General features: G+C 42.6%; 1 pseudogene; it reads left to right on the forward strand.

Moving 5' to 3' along the window:
* Window positions 1–3,442: 3,442 nt before the first annotated feature.
* On the forward strand, window positions 3,443–3,515 carry LOC149869422 (U4 spliceosomal RNA; annotated as a pseudogene).
* Window positions 3,516–26,181: the final 22,666 nt, after the last annotated feature.

Genomic DNA, 26,181 nt, shown 5'->3' on the forward strand with positions numbered 1-26,181 from the left:
CTGACCGTAAAGAACTTTTTTCTAATGTCGAGTCTAAACCTACTCTCCAGTAGCTTATGGCCATTGTTCCTGGTTGTTCCAGGGGCTGCCCTGGTACTGGTAAACAGATTGTAACCTACTTCATGTTGCTCTCCCCTTATGAATTTGTACGCTGCCACAAGGTCCCCTCTCAGCCTTCTCTTGGAGAGGTTAAGGTCCCTTAGCCTTTCCTCATAGGGCCTTCCCTGCAGGCTTCCAGTCAGACGAGTGGCTCTTGTTTGGGCCTTCTCCAGGTTGTCTGCATCCCACTTGAACTGTGGCATCCAGAACTGGACACAGTACTCCAGCTGCAGCCTGACCAGTGCCGCACAGAGAGGGAGAATCACCTCCCTGGACCTATTCGTGAATCACCTACGGATGCATGACAAGGTGTGACTGACTCTGCTGACTACTTCATCACATTGATGACTCATGTTCATCCTGGAGTCAACAGTGACTCCAAGATCTCTTTCTGTCTCAATGGTGCTGAGAAGGTCACCCCCAGCCTATAGGTATGATGGCAGTTCTTTCTCTTTAGATGTAGCACCTTGCACTTGCCCTTATTGAATTCCATCCTGTTGCTTTCTGCCCACTTCCCCGACCTGTTGAGGTCAGCCTGGATCTGGTTCCTCCTCTCCAGGGTGTTAGCTTCACCCCATATTTTTGTGTCATCCATGAATTTGGACAGGGTGCTTCCCACTGCTTCATCCACATCACTGATGAAGATGTTGAACGGCACCTCAGGGCTCAGTTCTGGGACCAGGACTCCACTGCACACATCTTTCCAGGTTGACACTGACCCATCCACCACCACTCTCTGAGTTCAACCCTTAAGCCAGTTTGCTACCCAGTCTACCGTATAGTCTTCCGAGGCAAATTTCAGCTTATTCATAAGGATGGTATGGGATACTGTGTCAAAGGCCTTCTTGAAGTCCAGATAGATAACATCCACCTTGACTTCTGCATCTAAACATTCGGTGGCTTTGTCATAAAAAGAAACTAGGTTAGTCAGGCAGGACCCGCCTGCTATAAACCCATGTTGGTTACCCTTCCGCATCACATTAGCCAGCGGGGCTCCCACAGATGTGTTCCTTGATAATTTTTTCAAGGATTTTCATAGGGATAGAGGTAAGGCTGGCTGGTCTATAGTTCCCTGGATGGTTAACTCTGAACCAGTTAGTCTGGAGGCCTTTGTTACACATTAATTTTAGGTGGCTCCTGGAGCTCATTAACACCTGATACTAGTTTTAAGCACACTTTAGGAGACTTAAAGTTATGCTAGATGAGCCACCCAGGTTGAAGTCCTCTAGCTCCCAGCATGCAGTATCCTTTCCCCCACCCTTCTGTTCTGCATGAACAAACTTTACACTCCCTGAACTGTATTGCCCAGGGGGTAGTTGTGGCACCAAGCCAACTCCCCTTCCTGCTCCCAGGGGTGTGGTCTTCTCACTCCTGGGGTGCAACCTAATGCAAGCAGCCTGCAGACCGCTTGCCAGCTAGCCAGGTCACAGGGCACAGACTAGTCCACAAGTGGGGTCTAGGAGAGTGTTGGGGGAACAAGGCAAAGCAGCCTTTCCCAACCAGTGTGCCACGAGGCATGTCTAGGCGTACCATGGAATTCTGGGCTGGAGCCATGCCCCCCACCTGCTGCTGCCATGGACACACAGACAGATGGGGGGGCATGGCTCCAGCCAGTGATTTGCATCTGCACGCTGTGTTCAGCTGCACACCTCTGCCCCCTCCCCCTGGCTGCTCACCCCCCCCCCCCCACATCCCATCCTGTGCCCGGCCGCTCACCACCCCTGCCCCCACCCCCTCTGCTCCGCATTCATCTGGTGTGCCGCAGGATGGGAGAGGCCCAGTAAGTGTGCCACTGGAACCAAAAAGTTGGGAACTGCTGAAGTAGAGGGCCAGATTGGGTCTCCATGAGCTGGAGGTTCCTTCCCAGGACACAGACAGAGGCAGTAGTTCCTTCAGAAGTGCCTTACATCACCACTTCCACCTCCCAACCACTCTGGGAAGCATGACTAGCTCCCCTTCACATCCCAGTTCCAAATCCCAATTTATTAAAATATGAGACCTTCTTTAATTTACTTCCTCTTCCTCTTCCTCTTCATTTCTTTTTCTTTTTCCTTTTTTTCTTCTTTTTATTTTATCCTTCAGTGGCTGGCTGACTTCATTTTATCACCCATCCCCCACCTCCATTTCATTTCTATCTCATATTTCATTACCCACCCCCATCCCATTAACTCTTCACCTTCCAGTATCATGTTCCCACCTTCCTACCCCCAAAATCATCTCTCACACACCCCCACCTAGAGCAGGGATAGGAACTTCTTCTGGCTCACCTGCCCTCTAATGGCAATTCACAGCTTGAGCTCCTAGTCAGGCCACTGCTTACCAGGTATAAAGTGGCAAATCACAGCTGTGCAGGTGGGGGACACTCAAGAGGAGGTTTTTAACCTTAAGTTATGACTGCTTCAGAACTCAACCTAATTCTGAAACCGATCAGCATTTGAGCAACTTCAAGTGCAACGTTTAACAAGGCCCAGAGATTAATTATTTTTAGCCTTTTTTTTTTTATATATGTCACATTTTCAAAAGTAGTCTTTAATTTTAGGAATCTCAGTTTTAGGCCACAAGGTACTGTGATCAATCATGTTTGTGGTTCTGTTGACATAAGACTGCTGGTGTACCTAAGGTAGGCATGTGCTTAACTACTTCGCAGAAACACTATCTCAGATTTGATTGTTTTAGAGGTTCTGAGTACCTTCAGCTGTTACTGACTTCACTGGGAGATGGAAATGCTCAGCACCTCTGAAAATCAGACTGCTTTATTTTATGGTCCCAAAGAAATCTAAGTTAGAAATTTTGACCAGGCTCTGCTCTTCTCAGTTTTCTGCTTGAGATGTACTATTCTTGGTAGAAAGCCACCTCACCGGCTTCTTCACTATTTGCCTTATGTAAGACCAATGTGGGGATAGCATGGGATTAGTACACAAGAATGCTTTGGAGACCCCTGACAACTGGGATGATCCATTAGGATTTAGATAGGCAGGAAGTATCTACATCATGGGTGGGCAACTTGCAACATGTATTCCACAAGTGACATGGGTAGACTTGGATAATAGCATGTGGCAGATCAGGGAGGAGACAGGCAGCCTAGCAACAGATGGGGCAGGAAGCAGAAAGCAGAGTGGCAGGTTGGGCAGAGTAGAATGCAGAGCAGCTAATTGGGCAGAAGAGGGGACTATAGTGGCACTTGAGGAGGATGTAGGGCTAATTTGGAGCATGCCTGCCAAAAAGGTTGATCCCCCACTGATCTAGGGCACTCACAAACCTGGTATGTACCAGACTTTAGGAGGTGAGAAAAAGGCACAATTTTAATGTGTTCCAGAGTACATCCTTAATTTGTACATCCTTAATCTTTGCACAGTGGCAGTATCATAGCCTGTGAGGTTGAACTAAGGCATGATCATTGCTGGTTGTAAACTTGGGCACTTTAGCATGCACCCAATGGTCTGTGGGCAACCAAAATACCTAGTGAAGCCAGTAGGGAATCTGGTTGAGAAGGGAACTTGGGAAAAGACCTGAAAGGATGCTATTGATATAAGAGACTGCACATACATACTGCATATTGACCTAGGTATAGGACACTTCTGTGGTAAAAGGGGCTTTCCCCATCTCTAGGCATGATATAGACTGAGCTTGATTTTGCTCCTATTGAAAAAGACCCCATTGATTTCAGTGGGATGATGATCCAGCCCTTAATTTCCATCCTTCCTTTGAAGCATAACCCAATTAATCAATTGTGTACAAAGATTTTTTTATGTAAACATGAGTAAAATGCTCAGGTCCAGTTATTTTGTGTGTGTTTCATCTTGATTCTAATAAACATTCAAAGTAGGTATTCTTTAATAATTCATTTAATCAAGACTTGTTGGCATGATTTTATTGACTGTAATAGCTACCCTGGTTCTAACGCATCATATACTGACTTGAAATATAAGGCATCATAAAAATAGACATTGCTTGTTTTAAAGAGCTTTGTTTCTTGATATTGAAAACAGAATTAATATTTTCTGAGTTATGACAAATGAATGTGCATCAAAGTTTAGGAAAACTGACATGTCAGGTTTTTGCCCTTTTAAAACATCATTTTATCACTGTTCATTCATAGTCTCCAGGAGCCATATTTCTTTAAATTTACTCCCATTGCTAAACTAATACGCCACCGTACTTAAGATCAAATTTAGTAACAGCTGTGTTCAAATGCTAGATATCTATAGGCCTAAGCAATATTTGAAGTGTCTAAATTAATACTTCTTTTAAAAAAGTTGTTTTGAGAGTTTTTTTTCCAGTAAATTATTGTAAAACAAGCCCTGGTCTCCTATATCCACCCTTTCAGTTATTATGTACAAGTACTGAGAGGGCCTCCTGATCTTTGTTTCTGGGACATATTAATAACCTGTTTGCTAATGGACATATATCATGGTATTTGGGTGCTTATAGTAAAAGTCTGTATTTGTGATATTGGTTTTGTAAGCACTAGAGCATTTGAGTTTTGGTTAGGAAGGCAAGCCGTACTCCTAAACTTTCTGTATATGTATGTGTGTGTATACATACGTGTGTGTGTATGTTTGTGTATGTATATGTATCATACATATATGTGTTTGTATATGTATTTATCTATCTATCTAATGACAAGTTTAAGGCTAGGTACAGAGGTTACACTTAATGCGTGTTAAGCATACAGAAACAGAACAGACATTCACAATGCTTAAAGCACTTTAAAAATAGTAGATCCCAAGTTAATCCTTGATGGATATGGTATTAGAATAAAGCGCTTTAGGTTAGAGCATTTTTTGAATGCCTGTACCACATCCATCATACTGCAATGTAGATCTCTTTCAGCTGCCATCCTAGGGGCCCCTTGCTGGGCAGCTTTCTAGCTGCAGCCAGTACTTGTCTGTTGTGTGCAAACACTAGCCCAGCTCTGCCTCTGGACTTTTGTAGAGGAGACAGAAAAAGCTCTGTCTCTTCACTGTGCAGCTGGGGGGGTGGGAGGTGGAAATAGAGCATCTTGGCCACATGGATTCCTCCCCCCAAGCTTGTGGGCTTGGGTCTTGGCAGGTAGTAGACTGGGTCCATGTGGCAGAGGGGATCTGTTTCTTCTGCTGGGCCTGGTTCCTGGCATGGCAAAAAGCTGTGTTGGGCAGCTTCTGCTTGCCACTGTCAGGAGGCTGGGGGGTAGGGGGAAAGGGAGGGAGGAAACCCCCTCACCATGAGGTTCCCCCTCATGACTTGCTGGCTGGGGTCTTGTGGGGAGTGGCCCAGGTCCATGTGGCAGTGGGGCTTCCTTCCCCCTCCACTCCATTCTCTTGACACTTGTAGCCAGGATCTGCAATAAAGGGCTGCCTGGCTTGACTTGTCACCACACTGGGAACTGGAGCTGGGGAGAAAGGGAGCTCTTCTGCCGTGCAGACCCAGTCAGGTCCTCCCTGAGAACCCAGCCATCAAGCTGTGTGTGTATGGGGGGGGTGAGGGGCTGATGGTAGGGTGGCTTCTTTCCCCTGCCTCTTCTCCCACAGCCCCAGCTGACAGGGGCTTGGGTGAGGGGCCGCTTCAGCAGCCTCCTGGGAGATGTGCAGGAGTGCCCCCACCTGCTGACATTGGCCAGTGCAGGGAAGCACTGAGCCTCCTCCCCCCACCAAATGGCAAATGTGTTCGATTCATTCCCACTCTGACTTACAGGATTTTAAATAAAGTGCAATAGAGTGCTTCTGCCAGGGGTATTTTGAACTTCTGTCCTTAGCCTAAGAGTACAACTTGCCTTATATCTGGTCACCTGGTGTTAATTTTTTGCCTTGTTTCCATATGCTGAATTTAAAAAAAAGATGGACAAAGCTACATAAAAAAAACTTTTAAAAGATTAAATAATTGCTTTTGTTTACAAGGATATTTTCTCATTAGGAGTAAGAATGGTGATCTCTGCAACTCCAGGAAAACAGACAATTTGCTCCATAGTATATTCTGAGCTGAAATTCCATTTCACTGAAGATTCAATATTTCAAAATCTGATTTTATTATAGTCTGGGATGAAACACCCAGATTAAAAAATTTTCTATGGAGGAAAGTACTAAAAAAAGTGTTTCAAAGCAGTTAACATTGATTTATCTAAAGCAGTGATTCTCAACCAGGTTCATGTGACACTCTGGGTTGCTGTGTGGTCCTTTTAAGGGTACCGTACAATATTAATACTGAGGTGTGCAAATGCACAAGATAAGCTCAGAGATTTCAAATGAGAATCCATAGTATTAAAAACATTCTGGCCTGATGTGGTCTTTCCGAATTTTGGGGGTCTTTAAGAGGAGGCTTGATAATTACCTAGCTGGGGTCATATGAGCCCAGTATTCTCTCCTACCCGGGGCAGGAGGTCGGACTTGATGATCTACTTAGGTCCCTTCCAACCCTACATCTATGAACCTATGAATTCCTTGCAACAGAAGAATTACTGTATTATTTTTCTGTAGTGAAAAACTAAGTGAGAGCTAAGAGCTGGCATTTTCCAAAGGATGCTTTTAGTGTAAAGGGGTTGAGAATGGCTGATCTAAACTATTCATGCTGAACTTCTGGTCTGCAGGTTGAATTTGGCCCATGGGGCTTTCTATGAGTTTGGAAATTTGATAGTAGGGGAGCAGTGGTAGCATTAATTGCTCCCAGATGATGCAGGGGTGGTCTGTGGCAAGATCTGGGGTGTGGGGGTTACTCTGAGGCTGGATCAGCACACAAGGCTGTGAACTGATCTAGAGTACTGACACCATGCTGGATTTGGATTACAAACTAACTCCACCTGTGGGATCCAGCCTGCAGATGGGCTTGCATCACTCATCCAGCCCATAGGGCTGGAAGGTTGACTACCCCAGACCTCAACAATAACTTTATTTTGATAGCACTTTTTACTTTTTAATTACATAGTATAGTACAAATAAAACATTGGAATGAAATGTCATTTTGAAAGAGAAAAAGATGTTTCACCCTGAATATATTGACTGCATTCTCTTACAAAAAGCTGTTCTGTTAAACTGTTTTCCAACTAACTCTAGCCCCAAACCTTGAATTCTCCTAGATCAGCACTTTGAGTACCTACATGTCTAGTTCTAAACCAGCATTTTTAAACACTTCTATTAGCTGATGGAGGAGTAGTGTTTTGTACTTCAGTGATCTGGAAAAGAGAATGGAAAACAAGGGTAATTAGAAATGCTCATTGTGAGCACAAAAAAGTGTGTGTGTACTTTATGCATCTTTGAACTGTTATTTTTTACAAGGCTAGGGAACCTGGTTTTCACTGTAAAAGAATAAACATTTCCCAAATTCTCTGACTAAAAAACCCAAAATTCATATTTTTCTGCAATTAAAATGAAATACCACTATATATATAAGTAACAGTTGAACACAATGTTTTATTGATGTATTTACAATTTTAAAGCCATTTGGAAGCCTACCAGTGCCTCAATCATTATAATAAAATCAGTTTTAAATACATATATATTTTAGTGTTAATTTTTTTTTAAATCATGGAAAATCAGAGTTCCCTCTGCCCACTTCACTCATCAGGAGGTGGGTCCAGCTTTGGCTGTCCCCCCCTGCTGCTTTGTGGCACTGAACAGCCCTGAGAGGCTGGTGCCCTGCCCCTACCCATGCCGTTGCCCTTAATCCTGACCTGCAGTTCCCCACTCCTGCCAACCCTGCTGGTGCCCTTTATTCCCAACCTGCAGTCCCCTGACCCTACTGTTGCCCCTCGCTCCCAGCCCACAGTCCCCCACCCCCGCCAGCCCTGCTGGTGCCCCTCACCCCCAAACTGGAGTCCTCCTCCCCATCCAGCCCTGCTGGTTTCATAATTTCTAGGGTCAGAAGGGACCTGAGTAGATTATTGAGTCCAACCCCCTGCCATGGCAGGAAAGAGTACTGGGGTCAAATGACCCCAGCAAGGTGTTCATCTAGCCTCTTCTTAAAGACCCCCAGGGTAGGAGCCAGCACCACTTCTCTTGGAAGTTGGTTTCAGATCCTAGCTGCCTTGACCATGAAGTAGCACCTCCTGATGTCTAGCCTAAATCTACCCTCTGCCAGCTTGTGACCATTATTCCTAGTCACTCCTGGTAGTGCATGGGGGAAGAGGGACTCCCCAGTGCCTGCTGGTCTCCTCTGACTAGTTTGTAACATCCCTCCCTTTGGTTCCCAGGCCCCAGCCCCCCAGTATGTGGGGCAGGGTGTGTGTGAACACAGGTTATAGGTGATGATTGGTTGGGGAATGGGGGGGCATGTGTCTCCCCCAGATTTCTGTGCCTATACCAGGGCATAGGGCTGCAGACTGGCTAGACTGGTGTCGGGCAGGAGTCACCTTCATGACCCATTGGGCAGGAACCTGCATGGGAAGGTGAAGCAGGGCAGGGAGGCTTGGTGCTGCAGCTGCCATCACTGCCACTTGGTGCTGCAGCTACCAAGCACTGCACTACCATAGCTACCAAGGAGAGATGCCCCCTGGCCACCCAGCAGCAGCAGGGGGGACCCAACTCCATGCTGCTGCCACCATGTTGCCTCACCTTGACAGCCATGGTGGCACAGCTGTCACAGGGCTCCTGATGGTGGTAGCAGCACAGAGTTGCCCCTCCCCCAGCACTGGTGCTAGGCAGGCAGGTAGCCATAGTGACATGGAGCTCCTAGTAGCAGCAGTACTGAGGCTCCCCATCCTGCTCTGCTCTCCAGCTCTGGTCCCGCCTGCCGGACTGCAGAGGTGGATCCTGCTCCATGCCAGTCTGGCCAGGCAGCAGTCTCGTGCCCCACTGCCAGCCTGCAAGGGGAAACCTGTGGTTTCCCAGGTTTTTCTCCTTTAAACAGGAAAATCCGTGTTTTTCTGTGGGAAATGGAAAACTCAGATCTCTGCTAATAACTCAAAACTACAGATTACTGAAGACTGAAATCCAAAAATCAGTCATTCCCACTTTCCAGACAGTAGTCACCCCATTCCCATAGGATGCATTAATAGTCCTTTACAGATCAGTAGTCTTTATGCCGTACTGCAGTTCTCCTAATCATGAGACGCCATCCCTATTTAAAATTCAAAGGCAATGTCAGAAGGATATGCAGATATACAAAATACATAACCCCCCACCCTTTTACCCAAAGCACAAATGCAATGAAAAGGGAAACAACAAAAAGGAAACTATATGCTAATAGCTTTCTCTGTATAAACACAGAATCAAAACCAAAGCTAAGAAAAGGCAAAAAACTTATATTTGTGGGCATTCCTTTTTTCCTGACTTTTTTGTGGAAATGAGTGCAAATCTTCTGGTGCAGGTGTTGGATTGAAGGAGAAGATCATGAGAGCTGGGGTTCTAGTGTTAATTTATCAAAAATCATCAAACAGTTTCTTTTCCCTTATATAGCACTAGTAGATTACAACATAGGTATAAATTGTACTTAAAATAACTGTGTATATACATAGTCTACATAGACAGATATAGATAGATAAACTGGGTATGTAGTTGTATATATATTATCTAGCTCTCTGTCTACAGTTTATATCTATATATACAGTTTGCATCTATCTATCTTCTATATATAGAGATATACTGTATATCATACTGTGTGTGTGTGTATATATGTGTATGTGTGTGTATATATACACGTGTGTGTATGTGTGTGTGTATATATACACGTGTGTGTGTATATATACATGTGTGGGTATGTGTGTGTGTATATATACACGTGTGTGTGTATATATACACGTGTGTGTGTGTATATATGTGTGTGTGTATGTATATATGTACGTGTGTATACGTGTGTGTATATATGTGTGTGTGTATATATGTGCGTGTGTGTGTATATGTGTGTGCGTGCGTGTGTGTATATAAAAATAAACCTGTAGTACGGTACCTTGAGAAAGTTGCTCCTTAACAGAATTAAACATTCTATTATAAATGGGGGACGTACAACTTTCCCAATTATGACATGTTGATTTCTAAAGGGAGATGAGTTACTTATTCAAGTACTTTTGTAACCCATTTAGAAAAGAGTGCTGAAATTTCTGTTGCTCAAGTACCCACATTGACCCTCACTAATATGATATTTCGTAACCAAAGCTCTTCCCCCAGAGCATCCATTCAGTTTGCCGTGATCTTTCAGTCCTTAAAATTGTATTCTGTCAATTGAAGTGGATACTTAGATTCCACATTTGTCAAAGTGGTAAGTATGGAGAGGTCTGCAGTATTTTTAGTTTTGTTCTTGAGTTGCTAAAAATCATAACCTCAGTGCCTTTTTTTATCAGTTGACTTGGATCATACAGAATTGGCTGATCTCTGCAGAGTATTTGAAAATGTTGGTAAATCAACTCACTATATAACACACTCACTTTAATTCAAAGAGGTAAGAATGTTAGTGATTAGCATGGCTGATCATGCATGGCTTTAGGATGAGCTTGGTTTATTTCATGGCTTCTTTCAAAGACTCTTGAAACTAACATAGAAGACTTAAGCATTATTGAGGGAAGAGACTTCCAAATAAACCAAAATTAATTCATTGTATGACCTTATTCTCTTGGTTAAAAACAAATGACATTCTAGCCTGCCCATGTGCCCCTTTCTGATAACTCTCTGTTTATTTTATACAATAGTCTTCAGAGTTGAGGCACACACATGGAAAAAAAAGGATGTTTAAGACTAGGGTAGGAAAAATAAATTTACCAGTTTCAGATACTGTTTTCCTTCAAGACATTGTCATTTTACAGTCCATTATTCCATAATGATAACTAGGCCCTTTTGAATTGTTTTAAATTTAATTGGCCAAGTTATTAAGCTGTGAAACATTCTCTATATAAAGTGGAACAAGCGAGAGCAGTAACTCTGGTCCAAGCAGTTGAAGCCATCTGGAGAGGAAGATTAGTACCATTAGAATAATTTATCACTTGCTCTTCAAAAACTATTGTCAATCCTCTTTATGTCCCTTTAAAAGGATCTGTCCATCTAACAAACACAGAACCAAACACCTGTGTGGAAGATGCTGTATATCTAAACTCCTTGTCTCTTTGCAATATAGCAGGGGTTTTCAACCTTTTTTAAGGAGTGTTCCACTTCTGGGTACACTTCTGGCAAGTGGAGCGGGGGGGCAGGGGGTAGGAGCAGTCAGATGCTGAGCGGGGGTGGGGGTGAAGTGGATGTAGTGAACGGGCGGGAGGGGTTTGCATGTGGTGGTGTAGGATGGTGGATGGTGGAAGTGGCCCGCAGAGGGGAGCTGCTCCCCTGTCCCCCTGGCCCTGCTCCTGGGAGGTGGTGGTGCAGGGTGGTGAGTGGTAGTGCTCCATCCTCACCTACCTGTGTGTACCCCCTAGTCCCTTTCCAAGTACCCCCCATTGACAACCCCTGCAATATAGAATACATGGTATTATGGAAGAGGGATCCTTTAGAAATGAAATGGCTCACAGAACTAATTTTTTTTTTTCTTTCTGTCAATTTTTTTAAATTTCATTTTCTTCATCTTTGTGGCTTCTTATACTTTGGGCAGATTTTTATTGACTTCACACGCTAATGGCCCCAAGATACAGCACTAATTTATTGCCAAACTAATCAAAAATGCTAATTTACTTTATTTTGTTTCTCTGATTACTTGCCATTTTGGTAGAAGGGATGTTGATAATGGCCAGTCTGATGGTTATGCACAGGATACCTTGGAAACCATAAGTAAACTTCAAGAGAGCAGTACTTTCTGATGTTCTTTTTAGTACATCAGGCAGCAAACAACATGCTCTTCTTAGTGACATTTATTTCATTTTTCTTTTAAAGGCTGATTTGAGCCTTTTGTTTCTCAGTTGCTATATTGCATTTGTTGCATTCCATTCCCTGAAGTACATACAGTGTTATAATTAGTACATCTCTTTGTCTTCTGCTGCACTGATTGTAAGATGGCACTGAAAGCAGTATTTATGCTATAGAGAATTATTTCATACAGAGGAAAAATCCATTCTGTAGTAGGACTTTCTCACAGCTTATTCAAAAATGTATGTAGCATGAATTTTCTGAGCTTGTATGCAAATTAAATATTGTATGTGAGTGCTCAGCTTGCAAATCAGAGTAATTCCATCCACTTCACTGAAAGTAACCTATTTATACAAGGTAAGAATTTCTCCCTCCCCCTATTTCTCTTCGCAGTTCTTTACAAAAATCAAGTTTTGAAATTGTGTTTTGGGAGAATAGGCTATTGCCAAATTATAAGAAATTACTAGGTAAATTAGGGGCATGTCCCTTCTCTGTGCATGCTTTGGGGAATATGGGCTCAGTTGGACATTCATCGTAATGGAGGGCCCAATATTATTGCCGCTGAAGTCTTCGTGGTTTTGTATTACTTTGTAATTTGGCATTCTTTACTTCACATTATATTTAAAATATAATAACATTATTATTTTAATTAAAGATTAATACTAAAGATAGAAGGACGGGAACTAAAGAGCCACATCTGAACATTGACAAAAATTTGGGAGCCTAATAACCTAGATGTAAATATATACCTTACAGCTACTGTGTATCTGCAGCTGGAAAATTTGCTTGGAATTCTTTATTAGAGAGCAGACAGCTTGGGCCAAGGCTCGCCTGACCACGCTGCAAGGTTGGGGGGCGTTGTGGGGGAGGTACAAAGCATTTTGAGGTTCTGGGGGTCTATGAATTAACTTGAATGTGCAGAGGATCTGGGACAAAAGTGCAATAAACTGATTCAACCTAAATCAGTTAAATCTGATACTACATCCATCCAGGTTGGTCTTAAACTGGTTTGGGCCATTTTGAAAGCAGTATATGTGCACTGAACTTCTGCTAGGAACCGAAGTTACACATAAACCAGTTTAAGTGATCAGAAACTGGTTCAAACCTGTAACAAAACAGATATTCATTGCACATAAACTAGTTTGAAAATGGCTGAAACCGGTTTGAGATAAACCTGGTTGAATGTAGTATCAGACTTATTTGGCTCAAATCGGTTTATGCAAGGTCTGTCCAAGACCCCTTGCTGATTGAAGATAAATCAGACTCCCCCAGAATTCTGGCATGCTCTCTGGACTGGGTGGGGACTCTTTGCTCCACAGTGCAGCTGGCCCTTCCCCTCTGCTCCCTTGCTGCATCTCCAGAGACTTGCAGGCTTATTCCCCATCTCCCCCTCACCACTCCTTGCTAAACAGGAATTCCCCCCTCCCCACTACCATGCTGAGGAGGTGTCTGTGTATTAGTTAGCAGACAATATGCTGGCTATGGTCTGTGCTGAAACAACAGGTAGAATCAACAGGCAGAATCAGCAGGTAGCTGGTAATGTCCCTCTGTTGTTTTGTTAATGGGGTGATAAACACTGAGTTAGGGATGATAAACACTGTTATCAATTCCCTGCTGGGCTAATCAAAGTGTCCTACCCTGGCCTGTCCATACCTCTTCCCCCTCGGCTCAGTGCTGTGAAAGGAAGAAAGGGTTGCTGTAGCACGCCCTTGCTCCTCTCTAGCCTGAGCCATTGCAGGCATGTGTCTGCATTTCTGGGATGTCTGTCTGGTTACAAAATTGATTTAGCCTAGCCAGGTTAGACTAACCTGAAACAATTGAATCAATCCAGGCTCAGGCTTTTTGAATGTCTGTCCTAGCCTAACAGAACAGAAGCTCAGTGCACATTAAACCAGTTTCAAAATGGCTGCAACTGGTTTAAGATAAACGTGGCTGAACGTAGTATCGGACTTAACTGATTTGTGTCAAACCAATTTATGAAACGTCTGACCCCTTCCTGGTTCTTGTTAAATCACAATCCCCCAGCATGCTTCCCAGCCCTAGGCAGTGTGCTGTCTGCTCCAGAGAGCAGGGCTGGCCCCGCCTCTCTGCTCCCTAGCTGGAGCAACGGGGGTTGGCTGACAAGGGCTGGGGCACGCCGAGCTGGGGAACCAGCACAGTCTATGGGGGGGGGGGAACTGCCCCCCCACCCCGACAAGCCCTGCCTGAGATCTGGGGCCAGGGAGGGGGGTTAAACACCCCTTCCCCCACTCAAACTTACTGCTGGCTGAAACTGCACTAAAAATCCCAGAGGCACCTAGAAAAAGGAGGAAGTGATGAGCAACCCTGCAGAGTCCTGTTGCTGTAATTCTGGACTGCAAATCCCAGGGACTTTGGGGGTAACAGGAAGAGGAAGTGAACACAGCCAGAGAACCATACTCGAGTGCCCCCCAGCTACTGGCCTGAGCTATTGCAGACATGTGGCTACGTTTCCTGTATCAAAGGTAAATGTCTATTCACTTCTGTTTCAAATTAATCTGTGCAGTTTAGACTAACCTGCAAAGACTGAATCAGTTCAGCCTCAGGCTTTTTGACTGTCTGTACCTATTCCTGTTGTGCTACAGATTTAAACTGGTTTCTCATCACTTATACCAGTTTATGTGTAATTTCTGTCCCCTAGCCCTGGAATTTGCAGACCACCATAAGCTATAGGTCAAAAAGATATAAATAGAACTATTATCTTCTGTGACCTGTTAACTTTGAAACCTAAAGGTGACCATTTAAAACTGTTATTATTTCACATCTGAATAGTTAAATAGAAACATCTAATGAATGTGCTTATCCCAAAATTGCAAACTTCTTTGCCTTCTGAAATGCCAAAAAGTTCAGCCAGTCAATAAGCCAGATCAAGACCCTCCAGCTTTTATGAAGCAGTTAGCTATTTATTACTACAAAGTTTGACTAAAGTAGGAACAACCTTAAACCAAAGGAATCAGTACTATTCATGTTCACATTTAATTCATTTGTGCATAAACTGTTGGAGAGAGAATTTGAGGACTCTTTGAATAAATTCATTCTTGTGAATTCAGGGGACTGAACATGATGGCTCAGGACAGTAGGGTAATGTGGGCAAGTGGAGCATCATCCCCAAGCAGCAGGAGATGCCAAAACAACAGCTCCCTCCCCACTCTCAAAGGAGCCTGTGCCCTAGCTACAGCAGCAGCCAGGGACACAGATACTGTGCTGGTGCTGTAGTAGCAACAATTGGGGCATGAAGAGTGTGCTATGGCAGCGGGAGCCAAGAACTTTTTTGAGTCCCAAGTAAGTTTCCCCTGCCCTGTTCCCAGTACCCCCTCCTCTTCAGTGGTCAGTGGCACATCACTTCCCTTTCTCTTCCACCTGCTCTCTCCCTCCCTTCCAGCAGGTTTTGCCCAGGACACTAGTTATGTCTCTGGCTCTAGAGATCCCTCCTAATCTTTTTTTTCTTGCTGTAAAATTTAGGATTTTTTCCCCTCTGAATACAAAGGGCCTATCTCTTAAGTACCTTCCTTAGGAAAGAGACAAACCAGAGTCCTTCAATACTGGGAGTGTTAAAAATCAGGACATATATCCAATCATGAATTATGCAACTTATTCCTAACTCTAACAAGAGGTTTGAACATGCTTAGATAGCATGTATGCACTAACACACACACGTTTCTGTGCCCTGTGTCTTATTTTAGGATTTTCCATCAGATGGGCATGCTCGTTTGGGTTTTGCATGCACTCTCAGCTCCAGTTTTAAGCCTCCTCTGAATTATTTTTCTTAATAAAATCTACCTATTTATTACTAACCAGGCAAAATTGTTAGTGTTATCCAAAACACAACATTTAATTGCATGAAACCTAGTAAGGGTGGTCATCGTTTGTAGTTTTGCAGTTTGAAAGCAGCGTTTCATTTTATTCTGAGTACTCTCAAATTCGCAGTGTGATACTCAAATACGACTTTGATATGCATGAACTTTGGACATATGATGGCACTGTTGTGCCTAAGCTAACTTCTGTTTAGTGAACACATGCCCCTTGCCATCTGTGATTTTTATAGTTTGGTGTTCAGCAAAAAACACAACAGAAAACTAGAAACTAGTGTTAGCAATACACAGTTTACTTGCACTCTCCTGACACCTTTTCCCTGTTGTTGTTACTTGTTGCTCTTTTAGATTTCTTGAATACTTTCTTTTTCAGTTAAAGTTTAAAAATATTATTAATAGCTCAGCCATTTTAGACATTAATTTTTATTTTGCTGATCAGTTGCTGTAGGTTCTTGACTAGTGAGAGACAAAATTTTTGGCAGGCATGCCACAAATGAACCCTACACTCTTCCTGAATGCCACTCTGATCCCCTTCCCCTGCCTCATCAGCTGCTCTGCTTTCTGGTCCCTACCCTGTGCTCCTTACTTGATTTGCTGCTTTGCTTAGCTTTCTGCTCCCTACCCCTATACTCTCCACCTGCTCTGCTGCTCTGTTTTCTGCTCCCTGCTGTATCTTTCACTGTGCTGTTTGTCACCACCCTGATCTGCCTCATGCTATACACAGAGGCTGCCCATAGCACTTGTGGCATGCATGCTGTAGGTTCGCCAGCCCTGTTGTAGGTACTCATCAGCATGGTTTAGTATTGAAAATATAGGATAAACCTTTATAAGTAATGTTGGTTTAGTTTTATCTTGTTTTAGTTTGTTTTTTTTTACTATTGCTGTAGCTGTTCATAGGAAAACACACAAGCTCAATTCAAAGTCCATGTTGCTAGAAGGGATCTGTTGCTTGGGTCTTGCAGTGCATGCACATATCACAATGAATCTGTTACATCCCTGGGACCTTTATACCCAGGAGTGATCCTTGTAAGTACACAGTATCATTCTTTACCTAGGTTATTATCAGTGGGTGTCAAATCAGCATCTGAAAAAAATTGCCTGCAATCTTCTGGCCAGGTGGAAGTGAACATGTTTTTATTGCCGCTGTGGTTTATTTGTCTCCTCGTGTAACGTAGAATGTCAATGCCCCAATGTTGCAGACAGATTTAATGAACTAATGGGAAACAGCTGCTGTGGATACAATTATTATGGAAAAAAAAGATTTCTTTCAAACAAGTCTCTCTGCCCCAGTATCACTTCAGTCTTGCCTGGACTGAGCCTAAGCCAGCTGCATTACTTCTTGTCTCTATCAGACGATGACCAATTAGGAGGTGGTACATTAACATTTGATATAAGCTGAAGTCTTTGCTAATAGAAAAAAAACAGTTACCCATAATGAGCATTTTTGTTTGGTCAGGTATTCTTTCCAGCCATGCCTTTTTCTTTTTCTTCCGCCTTTCCATCTTTAATTCAAGGAGCCAACACCAAGTGTGTCCCATATTCATAGGGTGACAATATTAGTTTTAAGGAAATCTGGAATACTGCCTACTGCCTCCCCACTCCCTGCCCCCCCCCCAAGCTGATCTCCTCACCAGGCAGGAGGAGTGGTGCCCACCCCAGCCTGCCCCCTGCCTTCAGCCATTGCTTAGGAGAGTGCCAAAGGGTGCCAAAATACAAGTTTGCCCAGGGTGCCATACACACATACATACACCTGTGAGTGCATGCATACATACACGTGCACATGCGAGCAACCCGTACTTATGCAGAGCTCTCTTCCTGTCCCACCCTGGCCAATCCCTGCCCCAGGCAGGAGGAGTGGTGCCTAGCCAGCTGGGCAGTGCAGCTGGAGTGATGCCAACCTGAAACTTTTGTTTCCATTTTCACCAACCAACTGGGATGCCAGGATGGCCGATGAAGTCTGGGCCACACCAGTACACATGAACACATGGTCATATGTCTCTACGTGTTCAGCTCCTTAGAGCTCAAGGATTCATACTTCCAACCCTTCTCCAATCTCTCTCATTTCCTTTTTCTAGGAATCCTCTTCTGTCCAGTCCCTCCTGCCTTCCTCTTCCATCACTCCAGAATCATGTTCCTCAATTTTTCCCCTCTCCACCCTCAGGAAACTCTCTTCCTCTGCCTCTCAGCCTAATATTTCTCTCTCTTTCTTCTTTTTTTGCCCCAGTAAGACCCACTCTTCCACCTCACCAAACATCAAATGTTGCTTACTCCTTCCCTTTCCTGAAGGCTCTGTCCTTGGGCCTATATTGTTCAACATCTTCATCAATGATGTGGACACTGGAGTCAGGAGCGGACTGGCCAAGTTTGCCGATGACACCAAACTTTTGAGTAAAGCATCCACACCTGAGGACAGGAGGGCAATCCAGGTTGACCTTGACAGGCTCAAGAAATGGCAGATGAGAACCTGATGGCATTTAACACCTAAAAACGCAAGGTTCTCCACCTTGGGAGGAAAAACCCGCAGCATACTTATAGGCTCGGCAGTGGCTAGCACTTTGGATTAAAGGGACTTGGGGGTCGTGACTGACCATAAGATGAACATGAGCCTGCAATGTGATGCTGTGGCTAGTAAAGTGAGCAGAATGCTGGCTTGTATCCATAGATGCTTCTCAAGTAAATCCCAGGATGTCATTCTCCCATTGTACTCGGCCTTGGTGAGACTGCAGCTGGAGGACTGCATCCAGTTTTGCTCCACAATTCAAAAAGGATGTGGAGAAGCTTGAGAGAGTTCAGAGAAGAGCCATGCGCATGATCAGAGATCAGGAAAACAAACCTTACGATGACAGGCTGAGAGCCCTGGGGCTCTTTAGCCTGGAAAAGCACAGGCTCAGGGGTGATCTGGTGGCCACCTAGAAGTTTATCAGGGGTGCTCGTCAGGATCTGTGGGAACATTTGTTCACCAGAGCGCCCCAGGGGATGACAAGATGGAATGGTCACAAACTTCTGCGTGACCGTTTCAGGCTGGACACGAGGAAGAACTTCTTTGCTGTCCGAGCCCCCAAGGTTTGGAATAGACTGCTGCTGGACATGGTTCAAGCACCTACCTTGAACGCCTTCAAGAGACATTTAGATTTCTATCTTTCTGGGATCCTATGACCCCTGCTGACTTCCTGCCCTTTGGGCAGGGGGCTGGACTCGATGATCTTCTGAGGTCCCTTCCAGCTCTAATGCCTATGAAATCTATGAAAGTCTTTCTTTTCCTGTCTTTCTCAGGATACTCAATCTTCTCCTTGCCCACTTTACCATTTTTCCCTTGACACACAGTGTTTCCCACAGGCACATTCATTGGTGCAGCTGTGACTGCATGGATTCTTACCACAAGTCCGTGTATACAGATAGCATGCATGAATGTTATAACATGCTCTTGTCTGTCTGTTTTGTTCTTTTATTTTTCCCTTCAGGGCTAATTATTTTTAGAGAAGTATGGCCTTTGATTTTCTCAGTAGTTTTGGATTTCCTTTTATTTATTGAAGAAGCAACGTAACATCTGTACTGCAGATATTTCAAGGTCTTGGCTCCTTGATGTGTCCTTGCCCCAACTGTTATGATGGTGAGATACTGCTGGTACCCTTGTTGTTCCCCCTTTCTTCCTCTGGCACATGGTATGTTTCCTCTTAATTGAGTGTTGTGTGTTCTTGTGCACTATTTTGCTAAAAACAGAGGACTGGATTCAGTCACCCTATTCTTCTGAGCTTTCTTTTCTATTTTCCTCATGATTCAGTGACATTTTGCTATCTGTAAATAAGCCATTTTAGTCTCTATTTTCTTGTCCTTTGTGGGGGAGAGATTCCTTCCATCTTTTTTTCCAATCAATTAGTAATTCAGCAAATTATTCCTACAGTCATTCAGACTTGATAGTGTCCCAGCTCATCTCTGAGTAAATGTTAGGCAAACTTTACCTCCAGGCACTCTTTTATCTAACTTACCCAGGTGCATCAAGTGAAAGCCCCATTGAAACATGCACTGTAATCCTTCTACCTTGTTTGTGTGTGTCATAATTGTGACATGAATTTAAATAACAATTTTAATTCACATTTGTAGTGTTTATTTCCATTCTGACTGGTCTATTTTCTTTCATTTAGTGAGCACTCTGAAATGTATTAGAAGGAGAAGTCTGGTTCACCTCGTTATTTCCCTTTGATTACAAGATCAAACTGAAGACCAATGGGGCACTTGTTTCAAAAGAGCTTAGCTATAATCATAAACCTTGGGCTTTTCCAAACTTTGGGTTGTTCAGATCTAGTATTTGTTTCAGGCCTATCTCTAGTTTTTATCAGACTGTTTTATAAAAGGAGCTGCCAGCTACAGTAAACATTCCAATATTTGGGTTGGACCATTTAAACAAATGGCCTGACAAATACAAAATGGTCTGACTTAACTGTTGTCCCTTTCTGCCCAAACACATTTTTTATTACACTTAAGTAGAGAAGGGAACTCCATTTTGAAAGAAAATGGGAAGTTGAAAGAAAAACATTTTTTTTATTTGAAACCACCAGGTTATGAAATAAGAAGCATATGGTTTCATGTTTATCTTGATTTACATTTCCTGCCTTTGGTTAGAATTTTCATTGATTCATAAAATCCATTCATCAGCATTTTTGGTACAGGGATGCGTCTGTCTGTACATTACCTGGCACTATTTTTTAACATGTTTTTTCCATCTAAATAATTAGTAATATTTCACAGATTCATAGATGTTAGGGGCTGGAAGGCAACTCATGAGATCAGCAGGTCCAGCCTCCCTGCACTTGGGCAGGAAAGACTGCTGGGGTCAGATGACCCCAGCAAGGTGTGCACCCAGTCATTTTTTGAAGATCTATAGGGTAGGTGATTGTACCATATCTGTGGGGAGTCTGTTCCAGACCCTAGACACTCGAACTATAAAGACATTTTCCTTATGTCATCCAATCTAAAGCCAAAATGACATCTGATCTAAGGCCAAAATGTCTTGATAGAACCAGTTATGGGAGACTGGTGCTTCCTGAGACTGGGGGGGGGGCACAGTTTGTGGGTGGCAGTGTCAGCGGCGGGGTGGGAAGCAGCAACCACCTGCAGAAGCCATTGGTGGCCGATTTCGGGGTGGGGGGGGAGAGGCATGTGCCCCCCTGTGCTCCTGCTACCAGTCGCATATGGAGCCAGTGATATTTGGATGACTCAGCTTCAGGCATCTTAAAAGTGCTTGATTTTTCAGAGAAGGCCTGAACACCACCCTCTGGAGATCAGGCCTCTTTTAGATTTTTTAAATTGGGCACTTAAAGAAATGAGGGATTTCAAATTAGCATAGTCTCCTCTGAAAGTGTGAGCCAATATTTGTAGAATTATTGTAGATATACAGCAACATAGAGGTTTAATCTTTATTTTATTGATGGGGTTTTCAAGAAAAAACATCCTTAGTTTCCTGATTTTGGACCTGGTGCCAGGCTTTAAAATTTTTTCTTGTTTTTCACGTAACCCGTTTGCACTATTACCATCCTGATTCTGTGGTGAGATGAACACAGACTGGAGAGGTCAAGATGAGGGTTTAGCTCAGTGGTTCTCAATCCAGATGCTGTGGCACCTTGGTTCTGTGACAGGCTTTGAAGGGTGCCACTGGGAGAGAGGAGATAAGCAAGATTAAGCACAGGCCCCAGTGAAGAAATAAGTGCAGGCTTTTCCTTTCCAGCTGCAACCATTCCCCTCACTCACTGCAGTGCAGGCTCTTCCCTGCTGGTTATTCCTCTTTCCTGGCTCTTTTTCAAGCAGGTAAGCGCTATAATAAAATTGTTTTTTAAATGGGGTGCTGTTTCAGTCACAGAAGTTATGGAGGTGTTTCAAGTCTGAACAGATTGAGAACCACTAGTTTAGCTCTTGAAGTAGGGAGCTACTCTTTTCCTTCAGTGCAGTTTTAGGGCATGCAAGGAATGCAAGATTTACCTTGCTTTCTTGGCCTAGACTTGCCTCCCTGTGGACCGTTTGTGTTAAAGTTTTCTGTGAAATTTTTCAACATAAATTTGCATCTTTATTACGGTGAAACTATAATCTTACAAAAAACTTTTGTTTCTAATGGCTGACCAGTTCCTATAATTTTGCTCCATCTTTGTGAGGCTCTTGTGTTTGGAACAGAAATTATTAAATGTAGCTACAGAAATTATTAAATGTAGCTACAGATTTCACACAAGATAGTATATAATAGTCTGGAAAGAATAAGAGAGGAAATGGTCTAATAATTTGGTGTTGTGCTGGCTAATCTTTATGCAAGTGTTTATAAATGTCCCCATGAGTACCGTTTTTCAATTTTGAATTCAAGTAAGAAATTAAGCTCAGATCTCATTCACATCACACATTTGAAATTGAAATATATCTATTAGCAGGGTTTTTAGAATTATAACCCCCCCAATAAGGATACAAGAATAAAAAAATTACATAAGTTTAGAACTCACTAAATGTAGTGTTGTTTGTTCCAGCAATCGAATAAACAATTTGTCTATTTTTTTCAATTAGCACTAATTGGAGGCTGAACAATGCGATAAGAATGGCTTGGATAATAGCCAAAATAAATAATTGTTCATAGCATAGTTTGGGCGTGAATAAGCAGCGGGACTGATTGCAGCAAAGGACAGCTGACTAACATCTTGGTATTATATCTGACACTTGCACACAATTATCATAGAAACATCAGAATGTCATTAGAGTAAATGAAATCCACAAACCACATAGCATATCTAGGATTGGGATTTGACAAGTTCTTTGTGCTTATACTCTTCACAAGACAACAGAAAAGTATTATGAAAACACCACCTAAGCAGAGTGAAAGAAACTCTTAATTGTATAGAATGGTATAGTAATTAGAGCTGTTGTTTGGTGTTAAAGCTGACAGCTTCAAACAAGATGCATTATTACAGATATTTACATTTGATGATCCAAGAAGGTAGAGAAATTGCCACCTTAAACTCCTTCATGATTTTAAGATTCAATAATTTACCAACCAAGGAATGAAGATTTTCCTTCCTTTATGAATTTCTCTGCATTTCCTTTGGGTTACAATATTATTTATTAAATAATTTACATTCATATATTTATTTTGGTCTTGAACTCCATAGCTTTCTCAAAGATGGAGAAATCCTTTTTTCTAAGGTAGGCATCTATTTGTCTGTCTCACGAGACAGCAGATTGTGCCGAGTGAAGCAGCTACCCTTTGAATATCTGCAAGTTTGGTTGTAGAGCATAATTCTTGGATGACAGTTCATTCCTCACTTTTCACATATGAAGTTTATATCTAACAGTCCTGATTGTAGTGTGGGGTTTTTCCTGAGATGTTTTTCGTTCCTCTGCATTTTGGGCTCTTTTTTCCTCAAAAGTCTTAATTCCATGCTTATTAGAATGTTTCCAAGCACTTTGATCCTCAGCAGTCTTCTCCCTGTCATTTGGTTCAATGTTCAGTGCCTTCATATCTCTCTTGCAAACATCTTTGAACCAGAGATCAGGACACCCAAATGGTCTTCTTCCTGTAAAGCGTTCTTCATAGAGGAGATTCTTGGGCCATCGTCCATTCTCTGCATGTGGCCATCGAAGTTGGCACTCACTGATAAGAGAACGGCTGCTTAGAATATTGGAACAGTCCAGGACCTCAGCGTGGACAACTTAGTCCCCCAAAGAAATTCCTAGAATATGGCGAAGGCAACATAGGTGGAAGCTGTTTAGGTGCTTTTCTTGAATAGAGTATGTGGTCCAGGATTCATTGCCATACAAAAGGATGTTGAAGACACAAGGATGATATACTTTGACATTTGTCTTAACAGTCAGTTTGTTTTTGTTGTACCACACAGCAACAAGAGTAGGAGTTTCTTGTGAGAATCCTCATGATACCTGATGCTTTGCCAAGACGGGTATTCAGTTCAGCTTCAAATGACAGGTTGTTGGTAACAATGGACCCAATGTACGTAAATTTACTTACAACTTCCAGTATGTTTTCACCTGTGTGATTTACTGGTGTTGAATCAGCATTCTGGCCCATGACATTAGTCTTCCTGATGCTGATTGTTTGACCACACTCTTGTAGGTGTGAGTGAAGTGACAGATGAGGCTTTGAAGGTCAGTCCTTTGTGTGGGCTATCACTGCAGTGTCATCAGAAAACAGCATCTTAGGAATCAAAACTTTTTCTAGGAATTTACATAAATAATTGCTCTTCAGTTATGTTATCATTTTGAGTACCCAAGATTCAGAGGTATCTCAGCCAAAGTATATAATGCCAATCAATATAAAATCTACCTATATATTAGTCACTTGTTTACAAATAACAACAGACACCTCCTCAGCAATAACATCCTCCTCTTATATCTGCTTAGCTGATCTCTAAAAATCAGCCTTTTCTAAATTGACAAATTTTGTAGAGATAATTATCTAACCTATGAGAAATACACATGTATTGGCCTCAAGAAAAATTAAATGTTAGTTTGGGAAACATACACAAGACCATGGCTCCTTCAGCTTCTGTTTTTGTCAGCATTTTTAAAAAGAATATTACTTTTGACATAAATCTACATCTTTGAATATTCAATGCTGGAAATATTTAAAAGGGAAAAAGGACGACCTGGGGAATTGTAGGGTGGTCAGTCTGATTTCAGTACTGGAGAAGTTGCTTGGACAAATTACGTTATCTGTGAGAAAAAGCAGCCTTTGTGTATTTATTTTGAATACGTCTTGCTAAACCAACTTGATTTGGGGGACGATGGGATTGTGGTTGACTTCTCAGCCTCCTGAAGGCTCAGTCAAGTGTAATTATCTAGATTTTTGCAAGGCTTTTGAGACATACTCACATGCTACTGTCATAATTAAGTGGAGAAACGTGGCCTAGATCAGAATTACCATTAGGTGGATACATAATCAGCTGAATAATCACAAGCAAACAGTAACTGTTAATGGATCAATGTCAGGCTGGCAGGAATCTAAACTGGGGCTGTGCAGTAATCTGTTTGAAATCTGTGGATGCAGGGATAGAGTGTAATGATCAGATCTGCTGATGACACAAAACTGGGAGAGATTACAAACACTTTGGAAGACGGAATGAAATCTAAAGGAACCTGATAAACTGAAGAACTGAAAGAGAAATTAAAGTGAGTGATGGCAAATGTAAGGTGCTACAAAAAAGAAGAAAGCACAAATACAGAATGGGGATAACTAGTAGATAGTAGTAACACTTGCTAAGATTGATTTGGGGATTCTTACAGATCTTGTGCTCCACAGGAGCCAACAATATGATGCTATCCCAGGAGAAGCAACTGCAATTTTCAGTTGTATTAATAAAAGCTCAGTATGCCAGATATCAGAGGTGATGTCACCACTCAGCTTGGCTCCCGTTAGGCATCAGGTGGAGTACTGTGTCAAGATTGGGCCACCACAATATGAGTAGTAGAAGAGAATGTGGAGAGGGTTCAGAGGTAAATGAGGATGGCAAAGGGTTTGGAACATAAGCCATATGAGGAAAGGTTGAGACAGCTAGGGATTTTTAATTTGGAGAAAGGAGAGTATGATAGTATTGTAATCTCTTGCCATAGGGCAGGAACATGGTAGTCCATTTAAAATGACACAAATTTTTAGAAAAACTTCCTGCCTGTAAGAAATGTAGGGCAGTGGTGTAATCTTAATCTGCCTAGGGAAATTGTGGAATATTGGTCATTGGAGGTTTTCAGGAAGAGTCTGGACTAATGTGTCTGGAAAGGGTGAATCCAGCATGTGTGCTGTGGTTTGTAGTAGATGATCTTCAAGATCCCTTCTAAGCCTATGAATGTATATAATGCAAGTAGAGTATTTCCCACCCCCAGCCCCTCCACTGATACCTTAGTAATGTAATCAGGAATGAAAGTGCTCTGTCTGCAAACCAGATACATCTTTAACAGCATGGATCCACATGCATAATAAAAAAAAAAGGGAAGTAGACAAGGTAGAATGATTTGAAGACACATGTGAGATTGGCTCAGATGAACAGATGCCCAAAGCTACTTTCTCAGACTTCTCTTAAGTATTTGAATAAACTCCACTTATCTACTCCTACTCAGTTTAAAGCAATTTAGCAACACTTTACCCTTTGATTATATTTAAGGCAACATGGATTCCTGATTGTATTTAGTATAGATAGACAGGTACGAAAGTAACTAGTGCTGTTTTGTTACATGCCATTGATCTGTGTGACTTTTATTCATTAGTGTTCTGAAGTTTTTGTGGATTTGTGACTATACTGTAGCGTATGAAATTGTCAGTCACTAGTGCCCTTGGATGATGGCCACATGGCTATTTACATATGGAAGCCAGGAACCTTCCTTGCCTAAAATAGGACTTTGACAAATTCTATCAGTTAAAATAGTCATACTGTATTTTGTTAGGTCTTATAAGCACCTTGACAAATTCATGGTTATCTAAAACTCTGTCTTCATTATTTGAAGTCTCTTTGACAGCTGAAGAATGTTAGCATCCAGGATGTGTTTTT

This window comes from Crocodylus siamensis, chromosome 3 (assembly GCF_052110815.1).
Source record: "Crocodylus siamensis isolate JL-2025a chromosome 3, ASM5211081v1, whole genome shotgun sequence".
Classification (NCBI taxonomy): domain Eukaryota; kingdom Metazoa; phylum Chordata; order Crocodylia; family Crocodylidae; genus Crocodylus; species Crocodylus siamensis.